The sequence below is a fragment of the Physeter macrocephalus genome, chromosome 16, assembly GCF_002837175.3.
Source record: "Physeter macrocephalus isolate SW-GA chromosome 16, ASM283717v5, whole genome shotgun sequence".
NCBI lineage: Eukaryota > Metazoa > Chordata > Mammalia > Artiodactyla > Physeteridae > Physeter > Physeter macrocephalus.
The window spans coordinates 5,650,922-5,664,134 of NC_041229.1; the positions used below are offsets into that span (position 1 = coordinate 5,650,922).

The 13,213-nt window shown below is 44.9% G+C and overlaps 1 long non-coding RNA gene across 2 annotated transcripts in view; it reads right to left on the bottom strand.

The window, feature by feature from the left end:
* LOC102976433 (uncharacterized) overlaps positions 1-13,213 on the bottom strand; it is a 34,005-nt gene that overhangs the window by 12,508 nt on the left and 8,284 nt on the right. For both annotated transcript variants that reach the window (XR_002892966.3, XR_449376.1), the window contains exon 2: positions 7,166-7,248. This is a non-coding gene — a long non-coding RNA (uncharacterized lncRNA). The remainder of the gene's footprint in view (positions 1-7,165; positions 7,249-13,213) is intronic.

Sequence of the window (13,213 nt, forward strand, 5' to 3'; positions counted from 1 at the left end):
GCGTACCGCAAAAAAAAAAAAAAAAAAAAAAAAAAAAAATATATATATATATATATATATATATATACATGCCCAGATGCAAAGCTGAGTTAACACTGGATGGATGAGCACAGGGGTTTGCCATCCACGGGGATAACTCTGTGTCATTCTAGGCCTGGCACAGACATTCATACACTCCAGCAGGAAGACAGGAGACTGGAAATCAGGAAGCCTGGGTTTCAGTCCTGCTCTGCCCCTAAGGAGCTGCATAGCCTCCAGCCCGTCTCTTAACCTCCTTAAACCTTTGCTTCCTGAGGACGCTGGCCCCAGTGATCACCAAGTTCCTTTCCAACTGCAAGTCTCCTTTTTGCTGATCCAACCACATTCTTTCTCCTGACACCTTGTAACTGACAACCTTCATTCGATTAAAAAAAAAAAACCAACCACCCCAGCGTGGAAGAAAAAGCCTAGAGAACCGGAAGTTGTCATCATTTAGATTCATGACGTACAATGTCCCCTTGAAATGTATTAACGCCTTCATGCTGTTTGTCCTCATTCTTCCCTGAAATGGGCTCACATGCCGTTCTGCCACCACCTTTCCCATTTTTCAGTAGAGAAAGTGAAGTTAGGAAGTGCCTGCCTAGCTGCTGAACCATCCAGGGTCTCTCACATGCTGGGTGCAAGTCTGTGCAATAAATGGGGAATTTCTCATCTTAAAACCTCTCACCTCGTTGCAGGCAGTTGCCCTCCCAGGCTGGCCTGACCGACTCCGCAGAGCTGTCGTCGAGTCTGGGCTTCCACATCCTCAGAAGATGCTAGACCAGCCAGCACCTCTTTACATTCACGGAGAAGCACTTTTGGCATCGCTGGGGAGGAGTCTGGGGCAAACTGTATCTGGGGCACCTCTGCTTCAGGGGGGCACATGCATCCTGCTCCCTCGAGACAGGAAAGAGGCAACACGGAAACACCCCTCAGCTCTCCCACCAAGGGGGAGGGGGCGAGGGTGCTGCAGCCACAGGAGAGGCAGGAACAGACAAAATAGGAAACCCTCAAAGGGCGATTTAATTTTAGACTCAAGGCCAGGAAATTCTTTTTAAAACAATAAGAGTGATGGGCTTGGGCGCTGGCGAGAGGGCAGGCCAGACCACTGTAGGTTTCTGAGACATAAGAGAATCTGAAGCACAGAGAGAGCAAAGGTGGGAACAGCGGATTCTGCTCTCCATGAAAAGCTGTGCTTGGCCTCCACACGGGCCACGTGGACCACAGCTGAGGCCACCCTGAGACGCCCCCCAGGCCTGGGGCTGCAGACCGAGGTGGGGGAGGGGGGCAGTGACCGATGCTGCAGCTTCTCACGCCAGCCTGAGACCACAGTCCCTTCCACTCAAGACATTTCTCGGTGGGACCTGCCCCAGTTCTGGGCGCCTGGACTTGACATTCTCTTGCTGAGAGATATGAGGTGAGATGCGTGTCACACATCAGCTTCCACTCGCTTAGCGGGAAGTCTTCAGACTCCCAGTGACTCCATGGGGTGCCAGACCCAGGCATCCATCCCAAGTGTGGAGACGGAGGGTGAAGCTGACTCAGAGCCTCCTGATAGGACATTGGGAGAACCTCCCATGGTGGAAAAACTGGGCAGGAATTGCGTTTTGCTCAGCGCTCTACAAAATGGAGTTCTGGGGGTTCTTTGTCTTAAATTCAATTCAGCATGAATAAAGCATATGAATCCATGAATTGTCATAAATTCTTATTCATCTCCACATTTCTTAAGAATCATCAAGATGCGTTTGATGGTAAGCAGTGTCCTAAGCCAGGAGCTGGGAGATCTGGACCATACTCCAGATCATACTTCTAAGCTCAGGCAACTTAATTTAACCTCTCAGGACCTGAATTTCCTGATATTGGGAGATGGCCTCTAGGTTATAGTCTGGCTCTAAAATTCTCCAGTTTGTGCTAACTGAACCCAGTATCTTAGAAAATCCCCACTTTCTAAGATGCTGGAAAAATACACAACATCTCTCTTTTTTCCTTCACTTTTTCTGACTACCACTAAGAGTTATGGCTATAGATCATTTCTTAAACATCATGTTCCAGCAACCTCTCCAGAGGTAAAGCCGTCACCACCCCAAGCGACAAGAAAAAATTTTCTTTTCCAGTTTCCATTTACATTCTAAATTTCTTTTTCTGTATTCTCATTTCTCTAATCTGGAATACCTTATCCACTGCTCTCCAGGATTCCCAGAGAGAAGGAAAAGGCATGTGTGCTAAGCTTCATAGAAACAAGCACCAGCCCTTCCCAAATTCCCAAGAAGTGCAGGGACTGCACAGAGACCCCTGTGAACACATCCTAAGGCATGTGGGGTGGAGGTGAGAGTATGAACAGCACTGGCTAAGAAGGGAATTGCTTCCCAAGGAAGCCCAATTAAACTGCAATTACTCAAGATAAGAGAACCAGGTCTGTTTACACAATGGGGTTGTAAACCACCAGCCCATTACAAGAGAACTTTGATCTGGTGGCAGGGGAGCTATTTCTAGTGCAGGGTAGTGATGAAGCAAGGAGGTTTCTCACCAAGAATGTCTCCATCTTGACCCCCGTAGCCCCATCTTGTTCTGGAAACACCCTTGTATGGACAATCAGTGAAATCATCTCCACTTCTCCCTCTATGTGGCCATCTCACATGATCAAATAATCCAGAGAAAAACCGAGAAGTGATGGTAAACACAGGGAAAGGGAATTAACTGAGGTCATACTTGTGTCCGGAATCACAATGACCTGATATGGTAAGTTATACTCTGTGCTTATTTTACAGATGAGGACATTGAGGGAGTAATTTGCCCAAGGTCACATGGCTGAGGAGTAACAGACCAGAATTTAACTCAGGTCTTTCTGACTCCAAAGCCTAAGTGCCTGCCATGGTACTTGGCCGGGCTGAGCCTTCCATGTGGTCTGGCCCTCTGGACAGTTACTTGCCCGGCGTATCGCTATATTCCCAAAGGCCTGAGCGCTGAGAGCAGGTGAGTGGGCAGTCGTCTATTCCTCCCCTCTGTACAGTTCAAGGTGCTTCCTAAGCTCACATGGCTCAGGGGCCATCGATCCTCAAGGACCTCCTCCGCATCCTCCTTGCTGGTGAGGTAGCCAAGGACAAGGACATGTTTGGTCAAAATTAGGGGCAGCCCATCCTCCTATGCCCGCCCTCCCCCAGCTCTGCGGACTCAGCGGCATGAAGGGGAGGATGACACAGGAGAGGACCAGGGCTTCGAGGGACTTCCAGGGCGCACGGCGGGCTCGCTGAGCCAGCATAACAGGAAGGAGCGTTTCCTCCCCTTGGATGAAAGGGTCCCTGACACACAACAATATAAGTATAAGTACCTGAAAACGTCATCCCCTCCAACACAATGGCCAGACAACTTCCAGAAGTGTCATTTCCCTACCACCCCAGCTGTGATATCGCTTCTTTCATGAAGGTCTCCCAAGAGACTGACCTTACAAGGGAGAGAACTTGTGTCCTGCTTTTGACGAAGGGGTCCCGAGGCAGATAATGTGAGTTCTGTGTACAATGGCCAGTACCCGAAGTATGGGATGAATTTTACAACTGTTGCTGTGATTATTTTAAGGCTTCCCCTGGTACAGCAAATGATCAAATCACACTAATGCTACCTCTAACACACAAATAAGGAATCTGAGATTTAGCAGTCTTCAGAGCCTGGAAAATATTCGTGTCCTAGTTTAGAAGATTGTTTCTTGGACACCTAAAGCAGCCTGCTTAGCAGAACCCCTCATAACATGGATATAGTCTCACTTTTTTTTTTCTTTTTTAAGATTTCCCTTTCTAACGCAATAATTACAAGTAAATACACACAGTACCACCCCACCTTCAAACCTGATCTTGTGTGTATTCTAGGGCAGGGCTTCTCAACCTCGGCACTACTGACATTTGAGGCTGGACAATTCTTTGTCATGGGGAACGGGACTGTGCCGTGCAGGATGCTTAGCTACATCCCTGGCCTCTACCCTCTGGATGCCAGGAGCACCCGTGCCCGTCAAGTTTTGACAACCAAAAATATCACCAAATATTCCCTGGGGGAAAAATCACTCCCAGATCGTAAAGCAATTATACTCCAATAAAGATGTTTAAAAAAATCACCCCCAGATTAAAAACCCACTGTCCTCATGGTTTTCCTTTCACCCTCAAACTTCCCATACCTGGGACAGTTTCTCTTCTTGGAGGCCCAGGCTAACTAACCCAGAGACCAGGGCGCCGGGCAGGAGGACCTGAATGATCAGATTAAGCTCCACTGGTTGAGTTCCAGACAATGAGGCTCCAACAGAACTGAGAAGACTCAGGTGCCTGGGACGTTAAAGTTCTTGTCTGGGAAAGTCAGTGAAGCTGTACTCACTCCTCTGCGAAATCTTAGACTGGGATTGAGAGTGTGAGGTTTGCTAGTTTCTCTCATATGCCAATGTCCCAAGGTTATATTCTGTAGACAATGTACAAATTCTTTGACTGTTATTACAGCCCAGCCTAAAGTTGGATGGAGGTTGTCTGTAGGAGCTGGCTCATTGAACTTGAGCTTGTACTCATCAATTTTATTTACCTATTTTTTTTAATTAAAAAGGACGTCGGTGAAGAAGTCAGAGGACTTTTCTGCATGTTCTATGGTTCTGAAAGTTTGCCTAACCAGTTCCAGTGATGGAGAAACTGAGGCCCAGAGAGAAGTTATGAGCGAAAGTGCTAGAACAATGACATAGCAGTTCTCCCATGTAGCTTTCTGCTATTACCCAAGCAACTCTGAAATACGGGAGTGAAAAGAATCCCACGTGCTGATAACGTTTTTCAGGTATGGCTGCTGGGTTTGGGGATAAATGGGTTCTCTGCTGTGAAACCAGTGGAAACCATTCAAAAGGCCTTAAAAATATCCAGGGTATTCAGCCAGGGCTGGGGTCTTCAGTTGAAAATACACACTTAAGAGTTGTTCTTGTTTTTTTTTCTAAATCTCATACAATTTCCAGATGCCCTGTCTACGATAACTTAATATTATACCTGCAATGTGTATACTTGTAATAAAATTTATTTCAGTGCCTAAAATAAAATATATGCAAATTCGCATGGCATCACTTTTTCCGACAGGTTATTAAACTTGTTTAATTGGATTACAATACGGGCAAAAAGAATTAGGCTGGCTTTTTTTTTTTTTTAATTCCTGTCCTGCCCCTAGGTTCATCAGAATCATTGTTCTTAGATTCCATATATATGTGTTGGCATACGGTATTTGTTTTTCTCTTTCTGACTTACTTCACTCTGTATGACAGTCTCTAGGTCCATCCACCTCACTACAAATAACTCAGTTTCGTTCCTTTTTACGGCTGAGTAATATTCCATGGTATATATGTGCCACATCTTCTTTATCCATTCGTCTGTAGATCGACAGTTAGGCTGCTTCCATGTCCTGGCTATTGTAAATAGAGCTGCAATGAACATTGTGGCACATGACTCTTTTTGAATTATGGTTTTCTCAGGGTATATGCATAGGCTGGCTTTTAAATCTACCTTTCCAAGTCAATGACACATTTTGCCCTGAAATCACGATATCCTTGTTTACTTTAACAAATCTCTACAAAATCACCTTTAAGAAAACTTTAGGGCTTCCCTGGTGGCGCAGTGGTTGGGAGTCCGCCTGCTGATGCAGGGGACGCGGGTTCGTGCCCCGGTCCGGGAAGATCCCACATGCCGTGGAGCGGCTGGGCCCGTGAGCCACGGCTGCTGAGCCTGCGTGTCCGGAGCCTGTGCTCCACAACGGGAGAGGCCACAACAGTGAGAGGCCCGCGTACCGCAAAAAAAAAAAAAAAAGAAAAGAAAAGAAAACTTTAGTGTCATTTGTGCTGACCTTAGATGATAACCTTTGTGTGAGAAGCAGACAGAGCCTTTCCCTGGCAATGTCCCCAGCCCTATGGACCTTAGCAAGCCTCCTGGAAATTTCTAAGCAGAATGGAAAAACTTCTGGTCTGGACTTGATGTGTGTGTGTGTGCATTTTACACATAGTTCTGAAGTAAATTGTACTCTAAACGTTTTCCTGATTCTAATTTTTTAATAGTGAATGGCGTTTATATGAAAACAGAAGCCACTTAAAAAAGAAGAAATATGTATTACAGAACAGCCAGTGAAGAAAGACGTGTTAATCATTCCTTGAACATAAAATACCTTTTCTAAGTAATTATTTTTTCAATACTACAGAAAGTAATTTTCAAACACATCAGATCTTTTGATATACAATTACAGTGAGAGGTCATGGCAAACTGACGGGTACCAGTTAAAAGTTCTGCAGAACCTCAGACTGGACAAAGCCTGCAGTCCAAACAGAGCTCTGGTTGACTGGCATCTATATAGACCCATAAACGTATTTGGAAGAGTTAACAGTAAACTTATCTGTCCATATCCAGATTAAGTAAAAAAAGTTCAACATTTATGATGGCTATCTTTATACAAAAACACACAGAATTTAGAATCAATAGTTAATGATTCAATGCTAATATTAAAAGTTCGCTTAACATTGGACTCAATAAATGACAGCATTATGGGATCTCTCACACAGTAAATTTATAAGAAATTTAGCTGAATATTTCAACTGATCAGCACATAGCTTGGGTGAAAGCCTTCTTCCCTAAGAGCAAAAAACCTTTAGTCCAATTTTAAAGTTCCTTTTACCCCTCTTCTCTTATTCTAGGACTCAGGAATTTTTCCTACTAATTTGTTATCATATTTTATTTCCAGTTTCAAATTCTGTGATTAGAAAGCTTGTATACTTTAGCTTTTATGTATGAGGAGAAAAATAAGTTCAATTATGCTAAGAATAGGTCTAAGGTACATCAACGTGTGAAAAATCTTCACCAAATGAACTGAGCTGTGAAAAATCACCTGGCTTTAACCGTTACTCATGTTTGAGTCATATTCTCTGCAACACAAAAATCTTTCTCAGCAAATCTATCAGTCTTGGATGTTTTACTTTATATGGTGATAAAATGACAGATAATCTCACAATGTAACCCCTCCAAAAACCTCAAAGCTCAGTCCAACTGTGGAGCTGGGTCCCCAGCTGCTTCTGTCTAGGAGAGATCAGAAAGCAGGAACCGAGGGAGGAGAGGGGAGGGCACGGTGGGCTGGGGTAGGGCAGGGAAGGGGTCCCACCTACCACTGCTGCAGGTCGCACCGCTGAGTAGTGGGCAGGGCCACTCACTGCAGACTCCACAAAGTAGCTCATCACGCCGTCAGCCCCTGTGTGGGAAAAAGCATTCACTGAGCCACTGGGTGCAGAACATGCGTGGACCAGCAACCAAAGGAGGGCTCGGAGCAGGTCTCCTTAGGAACCGTGGCGTTCACTTCTTTGTGTTACAGAGAAAGAAATTAAAACGTAGAAAAACAAAGTGGCCAACAGAGAGTAAGGCAGACCCCAGAAAGAGCCAGTCCCCTGACTGCAAGGTAGCCTGGATGGTGATGCCTGCTGCAGATGATAAGCAGTCAGAGTCCATAAAAAGACCCTTTAGAGGGTTTCTGGGCAGGAATGGGTCTTGTGTGTCTTTTTTAGAAACATTTCTATTCCTGTATCTCCCTCCCTCCACCCCCAACCAGGTCTGGCCCTCCATATGAAGTGTGGCATTTATCAACTGATGAAGGACAGAATAGAGAAAGGATTGGAGAAAAGAGGGATGGAAAACCTCCATCGAGGAGGCGTGTCAACCAGGACCCTGAGACAGATAAACAGAGAGAAGACCCGAAAAGGGGAGTGAACATTATCCATCTTGAAAAAAGGAGAAGGGCTAATTAAATGTCTTGTTGAGAGCTACTATCTCCATTCAAAGTCTGAATGACCATCACGTTTGAGGAATGTTCTAGCTGAAGGGACTTTCCAGTTAGCTGTCGGTCATCAAGAAAATCATTTATATATGCAAATATTTCTGTTGATCCAAACGCTCTCTAAAGTACACTAGTTCACACACTTTCATAAGTTCAATATTACACACTAAAAAAATGTCTTTCTTGAACGATTTAGAAGATTAAATTCCTAGGTATGTCATTCAGAGGCCAAATTCCTATTGTTAGGGAGTGACATTTGAGTTTCCACTTAGCTACTTTCCACTTTGTATTTGTCTGTCCTTTTCCTTTATTCTTGGGAATAATTAAAGCCACTGACCCCATTTCAAGAAATATAAAGAATACGATATGTCTTATGTTCAATTTACAATTTTGTTCACCATCTTGATACAGCTTGACAGCGTATATATCTTCTTTCATATGAATTGTATTTAAATAACATAGTTAAGGGACTTCCCTGGTGGTCCAGTGGTTAAGACTCCATGCTTCCACTGCAGTGGGCACAGGTTTGATCCCTGGCTGGGGAACTAAGATCCCACACGCCACGCGGCGAGGCCAGGAAGGAAAAAAACAAAAAAAAAAAGCTAGACTTCAAAACTAAATAAATAACATAATTAAATTTCTGCACTACAAAGTTATACTGACTAAGGGCTACCATCACATAGCAACTAACATCCTACAGTTGAGCAGTAAGTTAAAAATCTTCTGAAGACATAAATTATCCCAGAGCTGTGCTTATTGTTTGTGTGTGTGTGTGTGTGTGTGTGTGTGTGTGTGTGAGGCCATGGTTCACGGGCCCAGCCGCTCCGCGGCATGTGGGATCCTCCCGGACCGGGGCACGAACCCGTGTCCCCTGCATCGGCAGGCGGACTCTCAACCACTGCGCCACCACGGAAGCCCCTGTGCTTATTGTTTTTAACTAAAATGGCACCTTTTTATGATGTCTTTTCTCCCCAAAGTAGAAGCAGTCAAATTAATATTAATTTTAAAAAAGTAAAATAGCTAAGGGTACCTATGTTCATCAAGATGTTGTTTTCTTGTTTTTCAGGGACTTGATTGCCATAAATGGCCCTTAGGAAGAATTCCCAGGTGGCAAAGCAGAAGAGTAGAAAAAGATCAAAGTCTCTAGTCCAAGGACACTGTTCCCATCTGGAACCGTGGTCCCCTCTTCAGTGCTTCTTTCTAAAAATAGTAAGCAGCTACCAAGTATCAGACCCTGCGCTGGGTAGAGGGCCTGGAGTAAGAAGAAGCCTACCACAGCTCAGTGTGGACACCGCCCATATATTGTACAGAAGCGTTGCTGCTTTTCGTCTTAAATTCAAATTTTAAAGTCCTAATGAGTCATCATTCACCCATCCACCTGCACTTCACAGTTTTGGATCTACTCAGAGATGAGACTTAAAAGTTGACAACATAGATTGTGTCATACTGAGAATGGCATAACCAAGATCTGATTCCTTAGGGAAAAGCTGCTCATCCCTCCAGGGACCCACAGGGCAACCTAAAACCTCTGGGAAATGTCCAGGTGTGGCAGTGCTGCTTTGTGCAAGCCATCCAGCCCTCCAATTTCCTCCAAAAAAGCCCCCCCACCCCGGGCCCCATGAGTCATCACAGACCCCAGTTATTTATTCAACAGGCATGTCAAAGGCTTCCTTTGCCAGGAACTTGTTAATCATTCAGTAAATAATCACCCTGTGCATGCTATGTGCCAGGCACTGTTCTGGGTGCTGGAGATACACAGGTAAACAAAGACCCCGGACCTCTTGGACCTTACATTCTATCAGACCCGGGACAAAGCTGAGAAAGATAGATCTCCGTCTGCAGGCAGTGGGGAAGACGGGCTCCCATAGAACTAAAATACAAGGTGATGAGGAGCTTACCAACAATATGGAAAAAAGTAAGCAGTCCGTTTTGCCGAAGGCTGGGGAACAGGAAACCATGGAAGATTGCACAGTGCGAGGTGTGACCACATGGCCCTATGGATCCTCCCTAGACTCTCACAAGCGGCAGAAGACCGTTACCCTTCTGAATTCCGGTTAGACTTACACCTTTGTAAAAGAAAGCACTTTTGGAATCAGCAGCCTTGTCCTGAAGCCCAGCTCAAAGGCACCAAGAGCAACACTCCTCCTCCTAGCTGGGAAAAAGGCTTAGTGGAAACGTGCTTTCTCTTTCTGACGGACAGAGTGAGTGAGGAACCCCGTGGGCCCACATATGGTCCATCCTGAGCTGGGCTGAATTCTCGAAGCTTCATGCACCGTGACTGACGCTCCCCTTGGGGAAAAGTCCTTCGCCCATGGAGGAAGCTGGAAAGAGGGAGTTGCCAGGGCACTTAAGGGCTCTCATCTCAGGAAATAACTCTGGGACAGAAATGGATGACCGCTTCATTCTTTTCTGGAGAAAGAAGAAAAGAACCCGCCCTGTTTCCACTTGTCGATGGTGACACAGACCAGCTGCTGTAGATGTAAACCCTTTCAGAAAAACTGTTTGGGTAAAAAAAAAAAAAAAAAAAAGTTTTTTGACGTGTTGGCCGAGGAGAACTCCCTCCCACATGACAGCTATTTGGACATCGGCTGGACAGACTTTTTTGTCTTGGCATTATAAACATTTATGCCTAAACACAAAACAACTGTGTGAGTTCAGATTTACTCCCCGGCCTAGAGGCATCCGGAGGCTTGTCTGAATGCAGAAATGGTTTGAACCCTTGGTAACAGAGAGCCGCGGAGAACTGAGTTCATTTCCTTGAATGGGACCAGCAGTGCTGGAGCGGAGCAGAGCAGAGTAAAGCTGTCCTCAGTGAGTCTGTGCTTAAGAGGCAGCTGGGCCCCCAGCTGTGATCCTCCCTGGCCTCCAGGACCCAAGTGGAGCACTGTAGCTCCATTCCTCACCACCCCACCGATGTCTCCACTCCTCTACCTAGGAACTCTGTTGTTTTCTTAGGCACCTGGTGCTATTTCTCACGGCCCTATACCCTTCTCGCCTGATCACCTCTGTTAGAAACGCCCTCAGGACTAACTAACCCCTTCTCCTGAAGCTTTTAGATTCATCTCAGAAGTTTCAGCCACCCGGAATCCTTCTGGAACTGCTGTTCGTCCCAGCCTAGGCTGGCTGTCCCTTCTCTGTGTTGCCCACGTGTTTCCATCACTGTGCACAACATACTGTTGTATAAATGCCTGTTTCTACCCGCCTCTCCCACTAAACTCAGAGCTACTTGAAGGCAGACACTATGCCTTTTTCATCTTTGTATCTCCAGAATATAAGACAGACTGAGGGGTATCATAGAATTCTTTTTTTTTTTAATTAGTGAATGAATGAAAGAATGAATGAACAAATTGGTCTCGCGAGACTGAACATGTAAGAGATAGATCAGAAGTAAATGTATTCGATTCTCCAATCAGAGACTCTGAATAGATTGTAGATCTGGGTGGAGATTCACTGGAAATAATAGGTTTGTTCCGTGATCCCTTTCGAATTGAGAACTCTCTCCCTTTATCCACTAGCCATTCAAGGTCGCCTCACCCAGAAGCCTTTCAACCGCCCCGTGTCAACAGCAGCTTCCTTCCTGCTCTGACACTCAGCTGCTTCTTCCTTGTGTCCCCAACTCCTACCCCACTAGAATTTAAGTCCGTCCGTCCGTCGAGGACAAAGTTTAGTGTATTTCTTCACTCCGAATCCCTAGATCCTAGGCCAGTGTTGGTAGGCAGCTGGCACTCAAATAACTGTTGAATATGAGAGTGTTAAGTTACAAAACTTTTACAAACACCTGAACTCACTTAAGCCCCTTTTTTTACGGGGGTGGGGGGAAGACTCGGGCCAAGTTGAGACTGACACTAGCCCACCAGCCACCTCTCCTGTCTAGCCTCCCCACCCCGGACTTACAGGATAAAGATGGGCAAACCGTGCAGAGGGAAAAACAGGTAGCAGTTTGGTTTCCATGGGCATCTCGCATCCAGTAAAGCCTTTGGGACTCTGGGGAGATCTCGATTCTTCCTAAAACACGTGACCGCCCCTGGAGACTCCGGCCCCGAACAAGCCCGGGACCCAGGCCAGGATCTACAGGCTGACACTTCCTTCCATCCAGGTCTCTCCAGGGGCGGGGTGGGTGACACACAGAAGGAAGGGAGGAGGGGGACTTGGAGGGGTGTTTCAGGCCAAGGCAGCAGAAGAGAGGGAATCCCAGAGACCAGGCTTAGTGGAAGCTGAATCCAGTTCCTATCAATTCTGCCCCTGCTTGGCTGCATGTCTAGGTGATAACTGTGACATCACTTAAGGGTTTTTCATTGGGGTTATATGCTCTTCAAAGAAAGACTATGCCTTCAGGTAAATAACCCCATAAACCACACTTCAAAATTTTTTCTTTTGAAAATAATTTTTGCCAAAATATATATATTTATTGAAAAAATTACAAGAGAAATACAGAAAAGTCTATCCTGAATGTCAAAATCACCTGAAATTCTACCCTCTGGAGATAATTGTCCTAATACTTTATTCAGCATTCTGCTGGGTATTTTTTAATGTGTCCATACAAATATACACATGATCAGAATTTTACCTTCACGATATTATTCTCTACATGCTGTTTTGCAATCTGCTTTGTTCACTGACATTTGACATGATGTTATGGATAGTTTTCTATGTCAATAAATATAGTCGTACATCCCAAAGTATACAGCTGTTGAGGATTCTATTGTATGTATGCATCATACTTTTCTTAATGAGCCTCTTATTACTGTAAAATTTATTTGTTCCCAATTCCTTGTCATTATAAAAGTTCCTAAAATATTTCCTACTCCCATTAAAGGACAAAAGTGGTATTTTGGGGACAAAGAATATGTACAGTGTACATTCTATATTTGAATACATATTGACAAACTTCCTTCCATAGAGAGAAGCCAGAATTATAGTGCCGCCAACAAACCCGTTGTGATTTAAATTTGACCTTGCCCTCTCATCTTTGTGTTAGCCTGTAGGTCAATTATGGCTATAACATATGAAGACTGCACACGGGGAATACAAAAGTGCAATAAAGCTGTCACAGAAAATATAGATGATGCATTTTTTTCCTCTTTGCAAGTTGGACTGGAGTGCAGGAGAAAAACAATTTGGTTTCCAACAGGACTAGCCATTCAAAGGACACTTTCCCTGAATGACAGCACCTTTGCCAAACTAAAGACAACAGTGTCACCCATGTCACTGAGGCAACATCTTTCATGTGCAATGGAAAGAGTTTGAATTTCTTCTTTCCAAATGACATGTAAATCTGTTTTTAAAGACTCAGACTGAGTGTTACCTCTTTCAGGGAGCTTTCCCTAAAACTTCTTGTCAGTTAGACAGACATTCTCGGTCCTCCAGCATGGGATTCACTTTCACA